A 25,844-nucleotide genomic window follows, 5' to 3' on the forward strand; every position below is an offset into this window, starting at 1 on the left:
GGAAGAAAACCCTGTATTAACTAACCCTGGGTTAACTAACCCTGGGTTAACTCTTCCAACTTACCTCACCAACAGCTCCTGTGACCAGGACAGAGGACACAGGAGCATGCTGCCCTGGAGGTCTGTTTGTAATTGTGCTCCTTCACCAATTATGCTTCTATTTTCTTCTCTGAGTGACCTCAGTCTGAGCACCTACTACTTTTACAACCACATCTGGTACTAAACATGCAGTTATGAAATCTCAGCTTCCACCAGAAACAACTATCATCTGGGTCAGTAGAGAAATAAAGAACCCTTTTAAAGATCAGCACGTGGCCAGGATATATGTTGGTGCTCACCAGAAACTATATATGTTCAGTTGACCTCTTGCTCATTTCAAATTTCTTTTCCATATTTTTCTCCTTGTAAAGATGCCATGGAAAATACCGTTACCTCATTTAAATGAAAGAAATATAAATTATATTTAAAATTATAATTTGACTCACTTTGTTTTAATTTCTTTCTTGATTTTCCATTATACTCAACACTGAATATATGAACTTTCTCATGACATGTAATCATTTTTTAAATGAAAATTTAAAAAATATTTTAAAAAAGTAAAAGAACTAACTCCTTTTTAAAAGAATTGAGCAGAGATAGGGTTATTTTTTATCCACAATGAGAATTGCTTTATTTTCTTTGAAGATTTTAAAATAAAGTGTGTACTCACTATAAAAAAAATACATACATGCATGGACACACACCCACACCACACACAGCTTCTCAGTATTGGTGGCACATCACAGTCACCTGGGAGTTTTAAACAGTCCTAAAGCCTGGCCCCCACCTCCAGTGATCCTGATTGAATTGATCTGTTCTGGGCAGCCATGTTGACTTAATAGCTCCCCAAGTGATTTAAAAGTACAACCAGGTCTGGGAACCACTGGTCTACAGAAAGACATAAAGAAGGAGTAAGCGTCACCTATATACCAATTCCTAGGAGATGCCTACTTGGGTTTTTAGTGAAGGTAGAGGAAGAGTTATTAGTGTGGGCTACAGAGATCCAGTCAAGGGGAGAGGAGACTGAAGGTCCTACCTAATGAGCAGCACCAACTTATTTTCCAGGTTACTGGAACGTCATCTCATTGTCCTCCTTCAGAAATGAGGTTCCTACAATGTGTGTGACAATGGCCCTGTCCCTACCTCCTAGACCCCAGAGAGGCCATCAAAGCAAACATCTAGGCAACACTTCGGGCCTAGTGACAAGTCTCTGGTGTAGCCAACATGGAGAGTGTGAACATGGTGGTGGATGCAGAACTGTGGGAAGCTTCGCAGCGACTCCAGGGCACTGGTTCACCCTCCTCAGCTCACCTCCACCAACAAAGAATACTTAGCAAAACCAGAGCTTCTCCTGAGGTGAGAATATCAGTTGACTCAAAGCAAAGATAGGAATTAGAAGGACAGTGGTCCTTCCATCAGAGGAAAAGGAGGGGGCATTGAGATGAACCTGGGAGTGGTCCAAAGCAAGCCACCCCTTTTTGACCCTGAATTCCTTGCATTGGGAGGAGTTGGCCATCTGCTCAGGAAAATTGGTCCCTCAACTTTTCCACTGAGCACAAAGGTCTGGACTCTCCCGAGTAGTGTAACAACCTAGAACCACAGATGGCAGCTTGCTGGATCCTCACACAGAAAGGGAAAAAATATATATTGTGAGTCATTTAACACAGTCATTCACCACACAGCCAAACTTCATAAAAACTTCCCTTAAATGTCTCTGTTATTTCTCCCAGGTCCCTTGTTAATTTCCATTTTTATGCCCAGGAATTTAGCTCTTGCCCTCAATGTTCAAGCTCAATTCAACCATGCTGTTCGCCAGCCCAGCCCATCTTTGATAGCAGGTCAGTGATTCCACCTTTTAACAGAGCATGTCCTTGAAGTCTCTCACCTACACACATACCACTGAGTTTCACCAAAAGAGCATGTTTCTTTCTAGGGAGGATATGGCAGACATTGTTGACTATTTAACCATCATTCCCCAGACTTCCTGGTCAAAAGAAATGTACTGAGGAGCCAGCAATGAATCATGATTGGTCTAAGCCAGTCCTTCCCCTTAAGGAGCCTTTTATACATCCTTTTTTTTTTTTAAATTTTTTTATTGTTGGTTGTTCAAAACATTACATAGTTCTTGATATATCATATTTCACACTTTGATTCAAGTGGGTTATGAACTCCCATTTTTACCCCATATACAGATTGCAGAATCACATCAGTTACACATCCATTGATTTACATATTGCCATACTAGTGTCTGTTGTATTCTGCTGCCTTTCCTATCCTCTACTATCCCCCCTCCCCTCCCCTCCCCTCTTCTCTCTCTACCCCCTCTACTGTCATTCATTTCTCCCCCTTGTATTATTTCCCCCTTTCCCCTCACTTCCTCTTGTATGAAATTTTGTATAACCCTGAGGGTCTCCTTCCATTTCCATGCAATTTCCCTTCTCTCTCCCTTTCCCTCCCACCTCTCATCCCTGTTTAATGTTAATCTTCTTCTCATGCTCTTCGTCCCTACTCTGTTCTTAGTTACTCTCCTTATATCAAAGAAGACATTTGGCATTTGTTTTTTAGGGATTGGCTAGCTTCACTTAGCATAATCTGCTCTAATGCCATCCATTTCCCTGCAAATTCTATGATTTTGTCATTTTTTAATGCAGAGTAATACTCCATTGTGTATAATATAATCTGCATTATACATCCTTTTTACATTGTCTTCTCCCGTGAAAACGTAATACCGCAGATATGCTGTGTATATCTACATTTTATATTAAAAGAGTAAGGTATTCTAGCCCTCTGAGAACCAATTTTCACACCTACTCCAGAATGATAATACCTCCATTGGGTTTGAGAGTTCTATGTTAACAAAGCAATTGCTTTTTGCCAATGATTGATCTGCAGTTGGCACCTGAGTTCTGGCCAATGAAACATAAAGGAATCCTACTTGGGAAAGACCTTCATTGACCAATGAGAGATGTGAAGAGAAATGAGCTTAGGTTACTTCCCACTTTTGCTTTTGATCTCTCATGTAAGGATTTGCTGCTTGCAACTGTGACCACCATATTGTCATCATGAGGAGGGCAAACAGGAAGGACAGGAAGAGCCCAGGCCCCACCAAAATCCCTGGGCCACTAAACAATCAGGACCACCATCTGCTTCCAGACTTCCCGTCAAGTGGGCTAGTAAATGCCCATGTGCAGAAAATAGGTTGGTTTTGTGGGGTCATAAGCACATGGGTATTGGTGAGGGTGTGGTTCAGGCATTTCAGAAGATCAGTGCCCAGGGAGGCAGTGCCAAAAATCAACACCACTGCTGTACACAAGCTCTCCTTAAGCGAATGACCCATAGGAAAGTGCTAGAATTTGTCTGAACACTTGTTTCATATAAAATTAATGAGAAAAGGTATTAGAGGCTTTCAAGTTCAGAAGATGCTTTCCCCAAAATAAAAGTGCTTTTGTTTTCAGACTCTGTGCATCTTACAGAGTGAACAAGGGACTTAAGCTGTGCTCTCGCCCAGCAGACAGCCCTGTCTCAAGCATCCCTTGTCCGTTCCCAGCATTCCTTTTTCTTCTCTGCCCCCAGTGTGAATGCATCAGATATGGGAAGAGGGAGGCAACATGAATGGCCATGCTAGATGCCTCCTGCCTAGTTCTAGGCCTGAACTTGAGAGGCTGTTGTTCAGAGACACAGAACAAGAGAGCTGAAGCAAGTCTGTGGGATGAGCATCCATTATTTACAGACTGAGGATTGTAGGAGCCCAGAAAAGTCAACATCCCTCCACAGATTTGAACATCAGGGTTTAGAAAGGTCAAGGATGACCCAGGTCACAGAGCACGACGCTGGGATTCCTAGGAGCAGAGCTCTCTCCTCCTGACTCTCTGCACAAGGGCCTTGTCACAGCAGCCTGGGGCTATAATTTATTTGGTCCTCGCCCTGTGCTATGTTGGGATGTCCTGAACTGTCATTAAAGCTGCTAACAGCTTATCTCCCCAACTAAATTGAAAGCTTTTTAAAAGCTAGGATCTTGATGCACCCATTTTGGAGTCCTTCCTAGCACACACAGCCCACCAGGCACCTGACAGTTAGTCAACGTGGTTTCTAAACAGCTGATGTGGTGAAGATACCAGAAATAAGGCCAATGGGCTACTGAAATGTTTGGGGAATGTCTGCACCTCCTTCTTGAAGGGTTCTTCTTAAATCCCCCTAGCTTGGTATGCAAGAATACCCACAGCATCCCTGGAACCTGGATTCCCCTGCTTCTTATCTAATGGGTGGAAATGATACTGTGTTTTCTGTATAAATATCAGAATCATGTGACTCCAGGGCTAAAAACTGCTCTCTGTATTCTAACTTATCCCCAAATCTCCTTTTGTAAATGCTTACTTTCAAACAATGTCACATTAGCTAAAAGCGAAGTTGAAGAACAAGGATCCCATGACATTGCCTTGAATCTAAGTCAAGAACCCAGTCCCATGCCTCTAACTGCCCCACGTCATCCTCACCATTGGGATGTCTCTTGTAAATAGCTCTTCTCCAGGCCTCTATCTGTTTTGGCTGCTGTGATGGGCAAGGGACAGAGCAAGTTATGTGTGCATTATATGTCCTCTGGACATCAGCAAGGCAGAATAAGTCACATGGTGGGACAGCATTAGAAGCAATGTAAATATTAAATACCTTGTTGCAGGCATTCAGTGGGATAAGAAAGGAGGACAAGGGGTGCCCCAAGCAGTGTTCCCGTGGCCAGGGTGTTGGAGCCATGTGTGGCTCTGCCATGATACCTAACTGGACATCTTCAAGAATGTCTCTTTTATTTTAAAATTAGGTGCTTGGATAAGGAGATCTCAACATCCATCTTCTACTTTTTCTATGCTAAGACTTTCTAAAGAATGGACAGCAGCGAGACAATAGTGGTGCTAGTTCCAGTAGCAATAATAATGGCAATAATAACGACCAACATGAATCCTGGTGCTGCTCCAATGCTGTACACATTCTGTTCATTTCATCTCACAGCAACACGGAGAGGCAGGGAATGTTGCCAATTCCCATTCTACACCAGAGGAATCAAGCACTCTAAGTTATACATCCAATAAGTGGGGCCCAGGCAGTCTAAATGTACCACTGCAGAGTGCTGTGGGCATCCTAGCCTTTGTGGAGGAGCTGGGCTGCTGTTCCATCTAGCAGTATCCCCAGGTAGTGGAGGCCCAGCTCCTGAGTCCCCAAGGCGGGGGAACAGCTCAAACACCAGCAGCAGCAGAAGCGGTTAGGGTGGAGAAAAAGAGGAGCAGGAGCAGGAAGGAAGCTGGCTACCCTTCTGTTTAGGGCACACACATACCTTGCCGATTAGCAACGATGGGAAAGGAAACACACAGTGAGGGCCCTTGACAGCTTAATGGGGTTTTAGAAAAATACACATCTATATTTTTAAACTTTTTTTTTTCCATTCGAACATTTTTAACTTCAAGTTCTGGACTGAAATAGCAACTGTTTTAGATAACTCTTCATCCTTAGGCTCCCACGTTTGGAAAAGGTCTTGGGCCAGTCTAGGGAAAGAAAGAGAAAGGGAAAAAAAAGTTAGTCTATCTGGAACATAGATTATAGATGCTTAATGAGTGAGTGGAAGGACAGATGAATAGGCGGATGGATAGATGGAAGATGGGATGGATGGATGGATGAAAGAAAGGATATGATAAGAAAGCAAGAAAATGTGTTTACCCGTAAAACTCTACCGAGACTTAAGAATATACCCTTCTGGAGAGAAAGACTCATCCTTTTTGCCAATAGCCAAACCCAGGGCTACAGTGAAAGAACTGACAGTTTCCCATAGCCACCATCACCTGGTCCCTTAGAATCAGTTTGAGCCAATCTGGAGCCCAGGGGCTCTCAAGTTCAGTTCCCCTACACTGCCCACATCTCCAGTAACTTCTCATACCTTCAGACTAACAGACCAGATTCAACACACTATGGCAGATTCCATACTTTAGCTTGATCAGAACCCTTCCCATCCTCTTCTCTCTTGCCTTCTACTACAGAGAGTAAAGAGAGAAAATACTCAAATTCTTGCCTTCTCTTGCCAAGAGATTCCATTCTATCTGGTTCAAGTTAAGCAAAAGCCCTGAAGAAAGATTTACCATCAAAATAAATGAGCAAAGCTTTGCCCATCATTTCCCCCTTCTCAGTGACACAATATCTGGAGGTGCAGTAGCCCATCTCACAATGAAGAGGATAGGTGCCTTGATTTAAGGATGGCAGAGCAAGAGGAGACAGGAAGTTGGGGCCTCAGTGGCCTGTTTAAACTGCCACACCATCCCTCCCATTATATGAGAAAGATGAACCCCTTACTTGCTGAAGCCACGCGCTTAGAGTTTACTGCTGCTCCCTGCCAAGCACCATCTTAAAATGCATGATACACGGTTCAAGCATTTTAGGACTGCAGATCTTTTTCCACATGACTCCCCTGCCTGAATGCCATTCCCTGCCTTTCCTTGCCAAAGGGTAGGCACTGAATAAATATTTTAAATGTAGGATTAAATTAGAGATGCCATACAGGAGGACTGAGCAATCCATCCTCTTAAATGCCACCCTCTGCCCCCCCCAACCCCAAACCTTTATTACCTCCTTTCTTGAGGTTCTATCCACTTTTTAAAAAGAAACTCAGAGGTCAAACTTTGACTGGCCTTCCCTTTCCCTTGAAGCTACCAATTCTCTCTACCCTTTCACTCTAAGAGATGACCTGTTTTTTTCTCCTATAGGGAATAAGGGGGTTCGACTGGCTGGGATCAAATCTGATATCTATCACTTACCATCTGTGTACCGCTGGGCACCTGTCTCTTAACTGCTGGGCCCTCATCTGCAATATGAAAGTAATTATCTCCATTTTACTGAGTTGTGGGGACAATTAAGTGTGGTGACATATTTAAAGTGAATGACCAGAGTGGATTGTTGATATTCCTTTCCTTCCTATTCTAATGGCTTTTGTCCCCTCCCTTCCTGTCTCCCTCATTTCCTTTCTTCCTTCTATTAACATTTATTGAGCATATTCTAGGCTCTGGGCTAGCTTCAGAGATACCAACTTGACTTAACGCATGATTTCCCTCTTTCCTTCATTCCTCAATATGATATACCCCAGCGTCATGCTCCAGGATTTAACCCTTGGTCACATTCTCTGCTAATGCTTAGTTTCTCAAAGATCTCACCCACTGCACCACGTCCACCTTCAACTCACAGGGTTTCAATCACTCCCAAATTTGCAGGTCTGGGACTGACTTTTCTCCCAGATGCCATGCCTCTTTCCTAACTCCCGAAGGACTTATCCCTGGATGTCCTGCAGCCAGCTGCATTCTTCTTTATTCCAAAGCAAGAAAACACTTGATAAATGTATTTCTCTGCCATTATCCCTGACAGGTAATAAGGAACAGGCTTGATGAATATCACCACTTCCATCCAATGACGCCAGCTATTAAGCCACAGGATGCTGTCTCTTTCTTAACAAAATTGACCCGAGTTGGTCAGGCATTCAGGTACAATGCTGTGAGTGAACCAGCGCAATGGAGTCTCTTGTCAAGATGGCCAACCTGGGGTCCCAGCAAGAAGAAGGTTAAAACAGTAGGCAGAGCAGAGCCTGCATTTATAGCCTTAGCAGTCTATTTGAGTAGTTCTAGGCTATAGCTTCTGAGAGAGCCTTCCTAACGCACAGAGGGAACACATTTGTCCCTTCCCTTGGGATGAGCCCCGGGTCTTGAAGCACTCGAAGCGCCTCCCACATGTCCCACTTAGATGTTCCCTAGATGCCTAGTTTGTTCCAATCAACCCCAGCTCTCTGCGGCCCTAACCCTCGAGGCCCCACATAGCAAAAGTGGAGGCTTCTGTGAAAAGAACCCACCCGCCCCGTGGCCCATCTCTCCTCTCCCAAGGCTCACATGCCACCAGTCAGGCCCCTTGCTCAGCTTCCCCAGATGACCCACTGCAGAGGGGGAGGCCAGAGGGTAGAAAATAACTCATGAGAACCAAAACCCAAACCCCAATGGAAACTGCTCAGGGGAAAAGGGTCCTGTGATATACATGGAGGCTATTAATAGACATGTGTGCACCTCAGTCCTCTTCTCCCAGAGAGCAGGCCTGGTCAGTGCACGGGCAGATTGCTTATTCTTGGGAAGGTTCCAGCTTGCCAGGTAAAATGTGCCTCACACCCTATTCACTAGGTAAGCCCCCCCAACCCCCACCACATACCCTTCCCCCCCCCAGCCTTCCTTTTAACCCCTTGTTGGCCCCTCTAGAGGAAGAAGGCTCAGAACACACAGGAAGGCCAATGCTACTGGTCATAAGTATTTGGAGACTCATGAGGATCCTGGCTGGCAGTAACTGTATCTTCATCCTGGGAATATGGAAGCACAAGTACTTGTTCTAAATCTGATCAGCACAAATACACTTGTGCAAAAATGGGTGGGAAGAAAAATCCCTAGTACAGTCATTCACCAACGTTGTCTGCTGTCCTCAGCTCAAGTAATTTTGGGCAGATGAATTTACAATTTCCAGTTCTTGCTCACACTTTCCACCAATTTTCTCTTCTTCATTTCCCTTCACCAGTATCCTACCCAGGATCCTGGGGTAGCCTGGGGAAGCCTCAGGAATGCACTACGTGGAGGAGCTGGCCCTTCCCAGATCACATCTTGGGAAACAGCATGTGAACCAATTAGCACCTCTCAGCCGTGAAGAAGCGCTGTCTCACAACTTCATAACTAAGGTTCTGGCCACATAGGGCCACAATGACCCCTGCCTCTGACAAGGAAGGTGCCACTCTCGCTAGATAGATGAGACCAGTGAGCCACTGAATCCTCTAGAGCAAAGCTAAGTTGGCCTGCTCATCTGCGGAATCCACTTGCTTCCTGAAAGTGTCACAACCTTGAGGTTTGCCCTGGCTCTTCACCTCCTGATAGCCCTTGAACCAACCTGGTGGAGGGATACAGACACAGCACCCCAACTATCCCAGCATGCATTTAGCTTGACCATGGACCCAAGGTGAAACACTTTGAGCCTAAGTCCCAAGTGTGAAAGGGAGGCCAGGAATGGTCTCAGTGACTAGAAAAATCAGTGTGCCAAGGAAACCAGGAAGGGGCCCTCACCTCCAACAGTATGCACTCTCACACACGCATACACACCTACACACAGGTATAGGACAACCTCCTTCATTTCCTAAGAGACTCTTCAATTGACACCAGGTTGTCTCATGGGACTGAAGAAAGATCATAGGCCCACACTTTGCAGCTGTCCTCCTACTATTTATGACCAGAGTCACTCCCATTTCCAGCCAAGAAACACCTTTCTTGCCTCCCAAAGAGCGTCAACAAATACCAGGTTCCACTGACCTTGAACTTTCAGGTAGAGGGAGGAGAAAGCAATACTTGGATCTCTAAGCTGAGTAACCTGTGCTTTGGACAAGCCCAGCAGGGGTGAAACTAGAGAAACTATGTTTGAAAACATTGTTCTGTTTTGTTTTGTTTTCTTTAAGCCTTAATGTAGTCATCAGGAAAATGACCAGAATCCTGTAGTATTTTCTTATGTTCATTTATGATTCAGTCCTGGTCTTATTTTGAAATACTTATGTGGAGCAGGGGTGGGGGTGCTATAAACCTCTCAGTGCCCTGAGTGAAGTATCCTGCTCATGGTAACAGCCCAACCTTTGAAGCCAGACTCTGCTTAGCACTAACCATGTGACCTTGAACACCTCCCCACTCCTTTGTGATTCGGTTTTCCCATTCCTGCAATGGGATGATGACTTGTTTCATAAGACTGTTAAGAGGATTAAAAAGTTACTATGTTAAAAAGTATATAGAACAGCAATAAGTATAGTGTAAATGTTTCCTATTTGCTATTAGAATTAATATTTGAATTATTAGTTATTGTCACTAAAGGTGACAATAAAGGGAGCACTGACAGGGCTGTGTTTTCCCAGACTTGTAAGGCAGTCAATAGCTCTTGAGTTTGTAATTTTGTTTTGGAGGAGAGAGGGGTGGAAAAAATTTAAAACCCGCCCAGGGTTTACGAGTGGGTGAGTTTAAGAATGCTGGTTTACGGCAGGCGCTCATGCTCCCTCTTTCCAGGGTCTTGAGAATGTGGAACCCTAGTCTCGGAGCAATGACTAGAGAAGTCCTATTTCTGGAAAGATGGGTCAGAGGTGACTGGGAATCACTGTGGACTAAGACAGGTGCTAGGAGCTGGTGGGTGTCTGTGTAAGCTCGTGTCCACGTGAATGTGCGGGTGCGCATGTGTGAACCTGCCACTCCTGTGGTGGCGCTCTTCAGCGACAGGGCCAATGGGCTGTCTATCTCTTTGGTTTTAAGGAAAGAATATTAACCTGGGCTCTGTCCAGGGTGAGGCTTCGCTTTTCCCGACTTTCTGGCCTGGTTCAGGAATTCCCTATAGAATCAGATCACTTATTCAGCAGATCAGGAGAAATAACGGTGGTCCCGGATCCTAAAGGAAAAACAACCAATTTCACATCCCCATCTCTTCTTTCTTGCAGCCCTTATGGATCCTACAGGCATTTCTTCTAGACTCTGGCCCCCATCTAGGGTTTTTACTTTTGCCATTTCCTGCTGGAGGAAAAGGGGGAGGGTATTACAATCAACTCCCTGGCGGGGAGGACTCTCCCCACCCACAGATTCCACAGCCACAACCCCAGCCCTTCTTTGAGTATTGCTTGGGGAGGAGGGAAAGACCCAGACACCTGTGTGGTTGTTTTTTAAGTTCAAGCACTTGCTTTAAATTGTTTTCTACAATTGGCAATGACACGTGCACAGTCTGCCCATTTAATCCTGTGGAGTAAAAAAAAGGGCATCATGGGTGGTGAGTGCAGTGTGGACTCATCCCATCTGCTGTTGGGAGGGAAGCTTAGCAAAGAGGTAGATCATAGAAAGGATGCCAGCAACTTGCCTCAAAAAAACAAGCCTTAAATATACGAGAGATTGGATCGTGTGGGAAGGAATTCCATCTCCAACAGAGTCACTGGTATAGTCACTAGTAAGGAAAATTTCCCTGGTGGTCTTTAGGCCCTGCTGGTTTCCAATACCATCTGCCTCTCACAAGCCCCCTGAGACTTCAGAGCACTCTACTTGCTGTCTGGGTTTCCATCCTTCCCCAACACCCAGTTCCAGCTGTGTTGGTGAAGGTTTTTATTGCAAGTAACAAAAACTAAACTGGTTTACTTAATCAGGAAAATAATTTATTAGAAAGGTACTGGGTCACTCACAGGGTCAACAGGAAGGATGATCAACAAGGCACATGCCAGAAACTGGGGCTGGCAATAGCCGTTTAAGTCTCCATCACAGGAAGTAGGTATGAGATACTGCACCAGCCACCACTGCCATTAGACCCACCACTGCTGGGTACCACCCTTTCACCCCAGGCCCTTACCACTCATCCCTCCAATCTGTCAGCTTCAACACTGCTGCCATGAAACAATTCCTGATGCACCCCTTGTATGGCCTCTTCAGGTTCTAAGTCCCACACAGGCACCCACAATTGATTGTACATAAATCCCTGCTAATAGTCTAGCTGTCAGGGGTAAGGAAGGGGACTTTCTGTGTCCCACACACTTCCAGAGGCCTTTAGAAAGACACTGATGCTCCTTTTTCTTGTTATTTCTCCTGAAAGAAAAAGAGTTTAGAGAGGCAGAGCATGTAGAAAAATCAGCTCTGCCATGGATTCCGCTGAAGGGGAGACATGTTGTCTTTCTTGGATGGAGGAAAGCAGCCCAAGTTTCTCCATGGCTTCTCCATGACATAAACATAAATATATTACATTTTAATGAAACTAAGTATAATCTTTGTCACTTGCAGCCCCAAAAATCCTGACTCTTACCACCATCTGCCTACCTGTGGTTCTCAACCAGAGGTGGCGCAGCACCTCCCGTAGGATATTTAGAAATGTGCACTGTAGACCCCTCTTATCTGTAATTTTGCTTTCTGAGGTTTCAGTTACCCAAGGTCAACCACACTCTGAAAATATTATGCGAAAATTTCAGAAATAAACAATTCACAAGTTTACATTATACACCATCCTGGATAGTATGATAAAATCTTATGCTGTCTTCTCTGATTTATCCCCCAATAAAAGAATCATTCCTTTGTCCAGCAACCCACCCTGTATATGCTACCCACCAATTAGTGACTTAGTAGCCAGATCTACTGCTGCAATATCACAGTGCTTTTGTTCAGTTAACCCTTATTTTGCTTAATAATATCCCCAAAGCATAAGAGTAGTAATACTGGCGATTTCATCACAGTATATTGTTATAATTCTTCTTTTTATTTATAGTGATTGTTGTTAATCTCTCACTGCACCTGTTTATAAATCTAAACTTTATTATAGGTGTGTACACATAAGAAAACACATGTTATCATAGGGTTTAATACTGTTTTCAGTTTCAAGCATCAATGGGGGTCTTGGATCACATCCCCCACAGATAAGGGGGTACTACTCTATTTGCCTGCTGTTCAGTGAATGTTGTCTAAAGACCCTGAGCATCATAAAAGGCATAGCACAGTTAAACACAGTAGGAATTCTCCTGACCAAATACCAACAGGGCTGCTGGTCGGACACATGGCATCTATATCAACCCTGACAGTCATCATCATCAACCTTTTCATCTTGCCACTGAGATTGGATGTGATTCCATTGCTCTCAACACAGAGAAAAAATGTGAGAAAGTCATCAAAGTTGGGCAAACCACCCACTTGCCATCCCTGAGTGTAGACCAACTCTCCAACGTATTTTAGCTAAAGAAATTAAAATCTAGAGTGAAAGCATCACTTATCCAAGGTCACACAGCTCCATTGGTGGCAGGACTCAGTCTAAAGCCAGTTCTCTGGCCCCAACTGAGGTTCTCTCCACACCACTCCTCCACCCTTGCTCTTTTCCAAGGAAGACTTGGAAGGGCCAGGCTTGCTCTGCAGTGCTTGTGCTTCCGGGAGCTTCCTGAGAGCCAGGGGATGATTGACTCAAGATCCTTAACAAAGGCCCAAAAAACATACACAGGAGAAAAGCAGCATTTTTAACAAATGGTGCTGGAAAAATTGGTTATCCATATGAAAAGAATGAAACTAGATCCCTATCTCTCACCCCAAAAGTCAACTCAAAATAAATCAAAGACCCAGAAATTAGATAAGAAACTGTGCAACTCCTAGAAGAAAATGTAGGATCAACACTCCAACATCCAGACATAACAACGCCTTTCTCAATGAGACCCTTAAAGCTCAGAAAAAAAAAGACCAGGAATTAGCAAACAGGATGGCATAATTAAAAAGTTTCTGGGGCTGGGGATGTGGCTCAAGCGGTAGCGCACTCGCCTGGCAAGCGTGCGGTCCGGGTTCGATCCTCAGCACCACATACAAACAAAGATGTTGTGTCTGCCAAAAGCTAAAAAAAAAATAAATAAATATTAAAATTCTCATTCTCTCTCTCTCTCTCTCTTAAAAAAAAGTTTCTGAACTGCAAAGGAAAAATTTGAAGTGTGAAGAGAGAACCTACAGATTGGAAGTGAATCTTTTTTTTCTAATATTTTTTTAGTTGTCAATGGACCTTTATTCATTTTTTTTTTTTTAATTTACTTATATGTGGTGCTGAGGATCGAACCCAGTGCTTCACACATTCCAGGCAAGTGCGCTACTGCTGAGCCATAGCCTCAGCCCTGGAAGTAAATCTTTGTCTCTTACTCTTCCTGTAGAGGGTTATTATCCAGGATATATAAAGTACTTAAAAAACACCCCCCCCCAAATAAAGTCCCAACCCATAAATGGGCAAATGAACTAATCAGACACTTCTCAAAAGAAGAAATACAAATGGCCAACCAATATATGAAAGATGTTCAACATCTTTAGCACTTAGAAAAATGCAGATCAAAACTGTACTGGGATTTCATCTCACTCCAGTTAGAATAGTAATCATCAAGAATACAAATAATAATAATGCTGGAGAGGATATGGGAAGAGGGAACACATGTACACTGTTAGTGAGATTGTAAATTAGTACAACCACTATGGAAATCAATATGGAGGTTCCTCAGCACAAGCACTGCAGAGCAAGCCTGGCCCTTCCAAGTCTTCCTTGGAAAAGAGCAAGGGTGGAGGAGTGGTGTGGAGAGAACCTCAGCTGGGGCCAGAGAACTGGCTTTAGACTGAGTCCTGCCACCAATGGAGCTGTGTGACCTTGGATAAGTGATGCTTTCACTCTAGATTTTAATTTCTTTAGCTAAAATACATTGGAGAGTTGGTCTACACTCAGGGATGGCAAGTGGGTGGTTTGCCCAACTTTGATGACTTTCTCACATTTTTTCTCTGTGTTGAGAGCAATGGAATCACATCCAATCACATATGACCCTGCTGTACCATTCCTTAGTATTTATCCTAAAGAACTGAAGTCAGCATATTTTAGCAATACACACATACTCATGTTTATAGTGGCACAATTCATAGCCAAATTATGGAACCAGCCTAGGTGTCTGTCAATGGATAAAGGAACAAAGCAAAAATTATCTATGTACATAATGGTCATATGTTTTCTCTCATGTGGAAGCTAGAGAAAAAAATGGGGGTGTGGGAAGGGGATGATCTCATGAAACTAGAAGGGTGACCAAATAGAGTAGAGGAAGGGGGCCAGGAGAAAGGAGGGGAAGTACTGGGAATAAAATTGACCAAATTAGTTACGTGCATGTGAGAATATATAACAATGAAGCCCACTATTATATATTACACACCAATTTAAATGATTTTAAAAAGAGAGAGAGCTCAAGGCAGAGCCCCCAGTCTCAGAACACCACCTGCAGGTGCTGATGGTAAAAGAGAGGGTGTCTGCGGAAGGGGATGAACTCTGTGAGCAGAGCAGGCATCAAGCAAAAGGAATACACAGAGATCTGGAGCCTCACTCAGGGGATGATGAGGGCTCCATAAAGATTTGCAGAGACTTGGCTCAGTTGCTTTAACCAGATAATCACCCAGGAACTAATTAGCACCTTCTTTCTGAGCACAGCCCTCTGGGGTAGGAGGATGCTCAGTGGAGAAGAGAAACCCATTAATTACTTTATCAGGAGGCACTGATAAGAACCCAAAAAAGGTATTGCTCTAAGGCTCCGAACTAATTAAAGAGGGCTGTCGGGTGAAGGGCTGTGCGCCCTGGAGAGAGCAGAGCACACACTTTGATCCTTAGCCTAGGGCCTCCATAGCCCCAGACTGAGAACAAAGAAGGACTCCAGGGGCCCCCCAAGGAGACTCCACCTGTGCAGTTCAGCACCCCAACACCATGCAATCAAGGGTCAGGGAGTCTTCTGGCTGCAATGCCAGCTCAGCCTAACAGAGGGGCGAGGGGTACTGAGGAGGCAGTCTGAGCTCTCTCCTGAATGCCACACTAATAGCCCTGCTAAGATTTGATACAGTACGTGCACCCTCTCATGGGTATCATTTGCAGACCCATTTAGTGGGGGAGGGAATGGGTCTCAGGTGCCCTAACCTGCCTAGTCAGTGATCCAGTGATCACTCTAGGAAAAGCTAGACGCCCAACTCAAACCCAGATCTCCAGCTCAAAATCCCATGTTATTTGTACAACTCTTTAGTTCATTCTGCAGGTTTTGAGGTGCCCAGCTGGAGGAAGGCAGCAGACCTAGGTTTCAGACCTGGATTTTTCCTTTCTTAGCTCTTGGAGCCAATTCCTACCTTTCTCTAAGCCTTGGTCTCCTCATCCATGATACGCGGTTAGCCTCACCTACTCAAATTGATGTAAGGAGGGTTATGAGACAAGATGACCCATATAGATTTACTTGGATACAGCCTGGGAATTATTACTTTGTCTCTAATGTGTCATTTTACAAACTGATTTTTAGCTTCAGAAATTTTAATTCAAATGTAATCTTATATAAAAAAAACCCAATGCACAAATAGCTAAAAGGAGATCATTCTCTACAGAGACCCCACCCACAGAAACCCCTTTCCCCCAGCAGAGTGTCTGTTGACCTCCCAGAATTCCTCAGAGCACAGGTGAACAACTGGATCTAAGCAAAGCAGGATGCTCTGAGGTCTCAAGGAACTCTGAAAGAATGCCCCACACAAAGACAAAGGACATTTCTTTGATCTCATAGAGGATATTAATGACCCACTACCATGACTATTTATTCAAACTATTCACCCAGAAGAGCTAAAGGATGTTCACGGCCCCTCTTGCCCTGTCCCCAGATGGCTGCTTGGCTTATTGCACCTGTAGCTGCCCAAGAAAGAGAGAGAAATAATCCAGATGCAGGAGACCCAAACCCCATGACCTTGACCTCCATCACTGCACTTCAAACCACTGGGCCAGCCAGCCAGCGTCCATCAGGTAATAATAACATTTTACGTAGGCACATTTGTTTATACCTTCTAGAAGGTATAAAATTTCACAGAAACCACAGCATTGTTCCACTGGACATTTACAAATGAGAAGGTGGAATGCCTTTATTAAGGACATAATGAGACAAGAGCAGGGAATACTGAAACCTGTATCCCAGAATGGAAGAGGTTAGAGAATAAACACTGATTCTTCAGAAGCCATGGGAGAGGTGGCCATCATTGTGACAGCCCCTAAGCATGGAGCATTGTACCGTGGGAAGTAAATGCTTGTTCTTCCCTTTCCTTTACTAAATGAAGCTGCATCAGTGTTAGGAGAGGTCAGGATTGAGGGAATGGGAAAGGCTCATTGGTCATTGATTATCCCTTCAAGGACCATATTTGTAATTATTATGGAAGCTGTTATATCCCATGGATGTATAATGTGGTGTCTCTGTCCTCTCCTCAGTCAAGTTGGCTGATCAAAATCCTATGCTGACCAATGCTACCTATCTGCTGTGTGTCTGGACTTGACAGGCAAGGTCAGGGATCCTGCGAATTTCCCAAAAATGCAGGGACTCATCCTGATTTATGGCAGTGAAGCCACAGGGCAGAGTATGGGGCTAAAACCTAGTCTTGCAGCTATTGTGTGCCCATCTAAGGTTAGGTCCAGCACTCCCTCCAAGTTTTCTAAATCCACCCTGTGCCCAGCCATCTAGATAATGCCCAGAAGGACACCCAAGAAGCTTAGGACAACCTAGGACATTAGGGAAGGATGGGGAGACCTGAGTGCCAGCCAGTTCTACTTTTAACCACACAGTTCCCTCCATTAGATCTTCATTTTCCCATCTGTAAAGCAGAGCAGGTGGCTCTCTAAGCCACTTCCTGCTCTGCCCCTCCAACGGTGGCTGCCTGAGTACATGAGAAGGCAGGAGTGCTTGATTTGGTTTTGTGTGTCTCCGTCTGATGTGTTTGCATGTCCACGGGTTCCTTTCTGCCTGTGTGCAGATTGGTCCCCAAGGAGGGACACCAGGAGCTCTTCCTCTTTCCTCATGATCCCTTTGCTACCCATTTGCTTTCCCAGCAGGCCAACCAGTGTTCTGGGAAGTTAGGGAGGAGTCAGGACCCTTCAGGGGGCATAGCCCCCTGGTGGCCGGAGGAGGCAATTGCAAATGCTTCCTAATCATCTGATGCTCCCTAAAGTAACCCCAGGACCATTTGAATGAAAAGGTGAATGTACTGCCCTGTATTCACTTTTTATTTTATGGGGTGTGTGGGATAGTGAATGAACTGTAGAACTGTTAAAAACAAAAATCAAACACACAGTGAGGTGGTGCCACAACTCCCTGTTGACTGAGTATTATTAGGAGAGCCAACCCAGGCTCAGCCCACACTCCACTCTTCTCTGGAAGCATCATGTACCCCCAGCTACTCAGCAGATGCAGAACTGCTGGGTAAGTGTTCAAACCAAGAACGTGGTCAAGGGGTGGGAGTCACTGCAAAAGGGTCAGGGCTTAAGTGGGTGCAGAAGTTCCAGTAGTTTATTAAAGAAGGAACTGAGAGGTGCTGGGAATATACTACTGAAAAAAAAAAAATAGCCATGATCCTCATCCTCATGGAACTTGGAGTTGTGAGGGAGAAAAAAATGACAGTAAACAGAGTAATAAATAAAGGTGTACTTTACATTGAGAAAGTTCTAGAAAGATGAGAAGCAGGGTGATATAATAAGAAATAAGGGTGTGTTGGGGTGGGAAGAGGCTTCCTTTATACTATGGTGTCAAGGAAGCTCTATTTGAGGAGGAAACAAACTGTGAGTCAAGAAACCAGCTGCTCTACAAGCTGGGCAAAGAGCCAGAGGCAAAGTCAAAGGCCCCAAAACAGGTCAGCAGACTTTCTTAAAAAAGGGCTAGGTAATCAATACTAGACTCCAGGGTGCATAAATCCTGCCGTGATTGTGTTCCAATAAGACTTTATTTACAAAACAGAAGCAGGCAATATCCTGTCGATTTCTGTCCTAGACAATAAGCATGTTTTATGGATTAAAGAAGAATGTGGCTGGAGAGCAGGGAGTGGAGGGTCTCAGGATGAGCCGGAGAGATGTACAGGAAGGAACAAGATATGGAGAGCCTGGTATGGAGATCACGATAAGGACTTTGGGTTTTATTCTAAAAGCCACTGCAAGGTTTTAAATCAGCAAGAGACTAAACTTGATTTATGCTGCAAAAGATTACTGTGTGGAAAAAGTATCAGAAAAAAGGACAGAGAGGAAATAGGAAGACCGACTTAGAATCTATTGTAATAGCCATGGGAGAGATACTGGCCCTCTGGTGGAGATGAGGAAAGGTGGATGACTTTGAGATGTGATTTGGAGGTGGAAATAGCAGCACCTGCCCAGGGATGCATGTGGGCTGAGGAAGAGGGAGCCCTAGAGCTTGCCACCCACGTTTCAGAGGAGCAGAAGATGGGACATGGAGGGACGGGATCAAGGGATAAATTTGGAGATGGAAACCAAGAGTACTGTTAGTTTTGAACATGCTCAAGTGGAGATGCTTGCAAGACCCGTGAGGGAAGTCTGGTGGGCAAATGAGGCAGGATTTCCAGGGCAAGAGGTGCAGGGACAGGCTGACCCATTCCCTTCTCAGTTCCACCTGGCCCTGTCTGCCCCTGGTTGTGGTCACTTGCCCTGATTCCTAGCTGGACCAGCTCCAAACATGTGCAATGACCTTCATAGTACAGCCTTCCTGCGGCTGCTGTCTGCTGACATCGTTGGTAACATTCCATGGATGAGCATCAGATTTCATGAAGACTTCCATGGCCCCTGCCATATCAAAGCTCTCCCTAGCTCCAGAACCCATGTCCAGAAACTGGACCCTTGGCATCTGGCTTTCCTGGTGGCTCTCTACAAAGGTCCAGTGACACAAGAAGAAAGTGAAAAGGACTTAACACCACCAGAGGCAATCTTTACCCAGTGTGAAACATGATGGGAAGGAACTGGCAGACAAACTGCCCACCTTTGTCCCCCAACACCTCTTCCACACTTCAGTGCCCTGGCCTCTCTGCATGGTTCACACATCAAGTGAGAGCCACATGTTTTCCAGGGAAGCTGTGGCCATATCACACCACCTGTGTCACTTCCCTCCTTCCTTGCCTAGCCCGCTGCCCCAGTCCTGCTTCCCTGGGATTATTATTGTAGGGTTCATGTCCTACAATTAAACACTGACCCTGAGCTTTGCTTCAAGTTCTGTTTTGAAGGGAACGTGGGCTAATGCAAGGAGTTCAGAAGCTAAATGAAGTAAGCATCATTTAATCACAAAAGTTTAAAAAGAAGCAAGCAAAAAAATAAAAATAAAAAATAAATAAATAAAAAGAAGCAAGCATCATTTAATCACAAAAGTTTAAAAAGTACTTCTTTTATACTGGATTTTGTTCTAAGTGTCTCACAAATACTAACGTACTTACGTTCATCCTGGTCCTGAAGGGAAGAGATGAGACTTTTTGTTACCCCTTCTTTACAGATGAGGAAACTGCAGTGGAGTTTCAGCAGCCACACAGATCACAGTGTCCAGCAGAGACATAATACAAGTCATGTGTGTAGTGCTAAACCTCTGGTAGTCACATTAAAAAAGTAGGGAGAAAGAGATGAGACTGCTTTTAATATTCTTAAATATTTTACTTTATTTTTAACTAAATAGTTACAGAATATTATCATTTCCACATGAAATTAATATAAATAAATTTAATGAGATAGTTCACACTTTTTCATACTAAGTCTGTAAAATCCAGTGTGCATTTTTACCATTATAGCACATTTCATTTGGATAGCCACATTTCAAGTGCTCAAAAGCCACATATTGTTGGTGGCTACTCTATTGAACAGTGCAGAATAGCTTGTGTGTTGTCTTGTGAGTGAATAACAATGAAAAAAAGACTGCTTTTAAAACTTGGCTGGAATTCCTTGACCCAAACCTTAATATGGAGAAAAACTATCTTTTCTCAATAAAACAGAGTAGTTAAGTAAGTGGGTAAAAACCTCTTCCTTCTTAATGGTTTGACAATGACATTGAATGTCTATCAGTAAGTGCTGAAAAAAATAATGAACATGAAGCATACTCACATCATAAAAAACATCCAGAAGTAGATTTTGACTGGGCTTTGCCTATACATGCTAAAGCTTGAAATTTTCATATTGTACTCAAATAAAATTTCAGTGTTTTCTGCTAGCAAAATTGTCCCTAGTTGGTGTGATTGAAGTAAACTTTCAGCTGAATTCAGTTTCCATTTCCGTGATGATTTGCTGAATCCTGGCTGCAGGCCAGACATGGAGCAAGGTCTGGGACTGTGGGAGGAAGGAAGGTGGATGAAGTCCCACTCCCTGGGGGCTTGGTCCTATAGCAGAGCAAGACCAGGAATTACAGCAAAGCAATTTTGACGGTTGTTATGACAAGTAACAGTGAGGCACTGGATAGCAGGGAGGAGAGACCTGAAATCAAGGTTAAGGATGGTGGCAAAGAGAAAGTGACATTAAACTAGGACCCAAAAGAGGAATAGGAGTCAAAGAAGTGAAGATGGGGGGTGAGGGGGCACAATGGACCCTGTTCCAGACAGTAGCAAAGACCAGGTAAAGGAGTATGGGTGGCGCAAAGACCCAAATTAACTTCTTGGCAGCTGGATCATAGTATAAGGTGAGGTGCAACAGCAGGCGAGGCCAAGAAGTTAAACAAAGATGGGAGAAGGATGAGAGTCTTCATCAATGGGGGTGGGTATTTGCCAGACTGTGATTCCACCAGATACATCAAATTCACTGGAGATGCTTCTTAAAAATGGGAACACCTGATTTTAGATCTTTTGGATCTGTACTGATGGATTGAGGTAGGCTCACGCCACTATTCTGTTTGCTTCGGTGTGTGTTTGAAATCTTCCATAATAAACCAGTTTTTAAAACTGAATTTCCATGGGGTTCATTCATTTTATTCGTTCAACATTGGCTGATAGGATCAGAGAGGATGCTTCATGAGTCAGGATTAGAGGCAGGGAGAGCAACTCCTATGTGGGTAACTTTGAGTCCCTTCTCACGGGATCAATGCTAAGATCTCTTTTGAGTTGGCTCCTTTTTTTCCTTTTAAAATGAAAGAAGAAGGACACTGTAAAGTTGCCAAACCTGAGGACAATGGCTCTTCTGGACACGAACTGTCACACGGATCAAGGAAAATTACAGGAAATTTTCACAAAGCTGCGGAGGGAAAAATAAACACCAGGTGGAATTCAGAGTGCTCTCGGCGGGCTGGTGGCTCTGGAGAACACCACCCACAACACACAAAGGCTGGCGAGCTCAGCTAGTTACAAGACCTGGGAAAAGGCCCCAAGAGGCATTGCATGCTGCTTGCTGCAGATGAGGATTCCCAAAGCCAGTAAGGCAGTGAGATTGTCACTAGGTAGATGACATACCTATGTGCTGCTGCTACATGAAAATGTATTCCGCATGAACTCATCATTCCCGGGGCAGTGGGAAGGCCAGGCCTGCCGCCCTCTCATGCTAGGGCAGAGGCCACGGGGCAGCCTGCTGCTCCCCAGGGAGCTCAACCAGCACCCCTTCCCCTCCTGTCCAGGCTCCACGGTGAACCTGCCGGACTCCCACCCTCCCAGCCTGACTGATGAGAGGAAGGAGGAAAACAATGGCCAGCCAGAGCCCCTGCAGCTTGGATTGGCTGCCAGGGGCGGGGATTTTGGTCGGATGTTGCACTTACCTGGAATGCCCCTGCGTTATTTCGGGAAGGCAGACATCCTATGGAAACAATGAAATGGAAAAGAAAACAGCCAAAGCAAACGCTGAGGCCAGGCTTTTGCCAAACCAGCCCCACGTGGCCTTGGCAGCCCTGGAAGCCCAAGGCAGGCAGACCAAGGCAGGCAGACGCGCTGCCGAGGCCATGGGTGTGCAGTTTGCCAGCAGGGAAGGTAGAAAAAGGTAGGGTTCTGATGAAATTCCCAAGGAGTCAGTGACAAGACAGAAAGATCCTGAGACTCTGCACCTGGCCACTTGGAAACAGCCTGCAGTTGAGGGGGCATGATAAGAAAAGCAATCTGGCTCCAGTTGGAGGTTGGGCTCTACCATTTGTTTGCTTGGTGACATTAGGCAAATCACTGAATCTCTCTGAGCTTCCATGTCTTCATCCAGAAGGTGGAGAGGTTCTCAGGAGTTGACCACAGGGAAAAGATTAATTAAATGCCAGAGACCATAATTTTTGTTGCTAGCAGAATGCTCACAGATTCCAGCATACACATAACTCCAAAGGATTTGTTAAGATTGCGAAACTCTGTTGTCCTTCTTCAATCTCATATTTCTCAAAGGAACAAGGGGCCCATACATACCCTGCATGCAGCTTCTCTGGGAGCCAAGAAGCATTTCCCATATTGTTCTCTTTTTCTGCCTTTCGAAGTAGCTGAGTTCGTGCCTGACTGGAGCAAGCAGGAGTAATTGTGCTCTAAATACAGGTCTCAGACGTGTAGGTGTTTATTTCAAGTGAAAAATTTTCAGCTACTGATTAGTATAACAGTCCTCCCATCCAAGGGCCAGAGGAAAAGGGGGAAAGCGAATTTTAAGAGATGGGGAGCTAAAATGGAAAAGACGGACGATGACAAGTACCGATGAACACGTGGAAAAATCGGCGACCTCACACATGGCTGGTGGGACTGTAAATGCTTCAGCCCCTTCAGAAAGCAATTTGACAGTTTCTCAAAACGTTAAACTTGGAATTACTATTACCCAGCAAGTGTAATCTAGATATCTACACAAGAGAAATGAAAATGTGTGATCACATAAAACTTATGCATGAGTGTTCACAGCATTATTCAAAATAGCCCACCCAAAAAGTGGGACCAACCCAAACTTCTATCCATTGACAGATAAACCAAAGTGGTATATCCATAACTTCTATCCATTGACAGATAAACCAGAGTGGTATATCCATAACAATGGAATATTAGTCAATAGGGAGAGTAACGAGTAAATCTTGAACATTTCATGCTAAGTGAAAAAGTCAGACACAAAAGGCCACATATTGTATGATCTCATGTAAATGAAGTATTTCAGAATAAGCAAATCCATACAGAGAGAAAGTAGATGCAAGAGCCCTGGGGCTTAGGGAAAGAACACATGGGGAATAACTGTTCACAGGTGCAAGGGTTCTTTGTGGGGAAATGAAAATGTCTAGGCTAGTGCTGGTAAACACAACTCTGGATAGAACTGCACACTTAAGGGGGCTGAATTGTATGGCAGGTGAATTACATCTCGATAAAGTGGTTATTTGAGAGGAGAGGGAGAAACTGAGAGACAAGAAACTCTCAAAAGACAGAATGTGAAAAATAACCCATTTTGCTTTAAAGGAAACAGAAAAAAAGTAAAGAAAGGTTGGATTGATGAAAATTATATATTATAGGAGGTAGTCATCTGGAAAAAAATGTTTACAGACATCAGTCACTGGGGCAAATTTATTTGGGAGAGCCAGGGGAAGAGAAAAAGAAATAAAATCTACTAAGGAGGACAGAAAGGGAGATGGTTCCTTCTAACTCCCATGTGCATAGTTTGGTTTTTGGGGTGCAACCTGGAAAACCCCATGCATAATACTGTATTGCATGATATTATGGCTCCATGTGGCCCCTGCAAGAGATTCTTTATTAGGGATTTATTGAGAATTTTTTGCACTATGGGGAATCAGGAGCTATGTCAAGCACAGATGCCCAAGAGCTACTCACTGCCTGTCCCCAAGTCCTCCAGTCACTGAGCACATCTTTTTTTTTTTTTATGTCCTGGTCAGTTACCATCAAAATTCCAAGCCTCCCATTGCCCTCTCTCCCCAGGAATTCTGCAGGCTTACATTTCTTCCCATCGAATTTCTTGTTTTCCAGTGAATTCTTTTTTTTTTATGCTCATTATTACACATTAGAAAACCATGGAAAATCTATAAAATTAATATGAAAGTGTGCCACACCACAACTCTGGCAAAACCACCAAGACACTGGTGTGTTATCTTCCGGCCCATAATTGCACACACATATGAAAATAAATAGTTTGGAGTGAACGTGTATCTTGCTTTAAAAAACATCATATCACTTAACTTGAAGGCAATTCTGTCTACTGCGGTGTTTTTTCTTCTGTCTCTATTTATGTATTTATCCATCCATCAAAAGTGGGGACACAAATAAAGGCTAACAGGACTCAACAGGATAATATAACAACACCGGGAAGCAACAGTGGAGTCCAACTCGACACTGTATGGTTCTGTGAATCGAGTCAGGGATCATTCTCTGAGCCTTCTTTTTTGAATAATTTTAAAATTTTTAATTGACACAAGCTCTGCAGTGAGTCCTCCATCCACACGCCCTCATAGTCTCTTCCCTACTCTCCATGTGGCTTTCCCACATGCACAGGGCATCCCTCTCCCTGCATCCCCCAACGAAGCACAGACACAAGAGTGTTGGTGCACCAATGCTTACCCTTCTGTATACAGGGAGGGGGACAAGATTTCAGCAGAGAAGAGGGAGCAGCCACCACTGTCTACATGTCTTTTATCAGTCCTGCTCAGGACCTCCTCAAGCAACCATTTTTAACCCCTGTCTCTCTTCCTCCTCTTCTCCTCCCTGCGAGACTCTGCCATCCTTCAAGAAGAAACACCATCAAACTGCTTCCCTGTGAGCTTCCCAGGGCCCTTCACAAAATTCTGTTTCTCCAATTCATGGAGGAATTTAGCCTCCTTGGCTCCAGCCTTCTTCCATCCAACTAGGGTATAGTTGGTGTCTGGTTAGGGAAGGGAGGAGGGAGAGTTGCTTTCCACAACCAAATGGACCATGGATTTCCAAGCATTTGTAACTGTGATCAGCTGGTACAAGCACCAATTTCCGTCCCTGACCTCAAAGGTACAGAAGCCAGACAAGCAAACATACCCAGGCAGCTGAGCATAGGATAAGGCTGGCACCTTGGCCAGCCCCAAAGTCCCAGCTGGCTCTGCTCTGCGGAGCCTTCCAGTGACCTGGCTGATGATGAGGTCTTGCCTTAGTATATTTGAGTCCTAGGGCCCCATAACAAATGATCACAAACTGGGTGGTTTTAAACAATAGGAATTTATTCTCTTACAGTGCTGGAGGATTAAAGTCCACAATCAGGTGTTATCAGGGCTGTGCCCCATGAAGTCTCTTGCTTCTTCTAGCTCTGGTGGCTCCAGGTGTCTTGGTTTGTGGTGACATGCCTCCAATCTCTGTCTCTGCCTTCCCATGTCTTTTCCTATGTATACCTCTGGGTTTTCCTCTTCTTTCTTTTCTAAAGACACTAGTCATTGGATTTGGGACCCAGCCATGAGTTCCCTGGGATCTTATCTAGACTGCCTTAACTTAATTTCAACCGTAAAGATTCTACTTCCAAAGAAGGTCACATTCATAAGTAGCCAGAGTTGAGACTTGGACATGTCTTTCAGGGGAACA

General features: G+C 44.4%; 1 long non-coding RNA gene across 2 annotated transcripts in view; it reads right to left on the bottom strand.

Moving 5' to 3' along the window:
* Nucleotides 1-2,403: 2,403 nt before the first annotated feature.
* The window catches only part of LOC124090754 (uncharacterized), a 101,189-nt gene continuing 77,748 nt past the window's right edge, over nt 2,404-25,844 (bottom strand). For both annotated transcript variants that reach the window (XR_009226563.1, XR_009226564.1), the window contains 4 exons: nt 22,118-22,155; nt 21,532-21,603; nt 19,833-19,978; nt 2,404-5,570 (listed from right to left, as the gene is read on the bottom strand). This is a non-coding gene — a long non-coding RNA (uncharacterized LOC124090754). The remainder of the gene's footprint in view (nt 5,571-19,832; nt 19,979-21,531; nt 21,604-22,117; nt 22,156-25,844) is intronic.

Source organism: Marmota monax, unplaced genomic scaffold (genome assembly GCF_021218885.2).
Source record: "Marmota monax isolate L192 unplaced genomic scaffold, Marmota_monax_Labrador192_F-V1.1 WCK01_AAM20220418_F8-fsc00010, whole genome shotgun sequence".
In the NCBI taxonomy this organism is placed as follows: Eukaryota; Metazoa; Chordata; class Mammalia; order Rodentia; family Sciuridae; genus Marmota; species Marmota monax.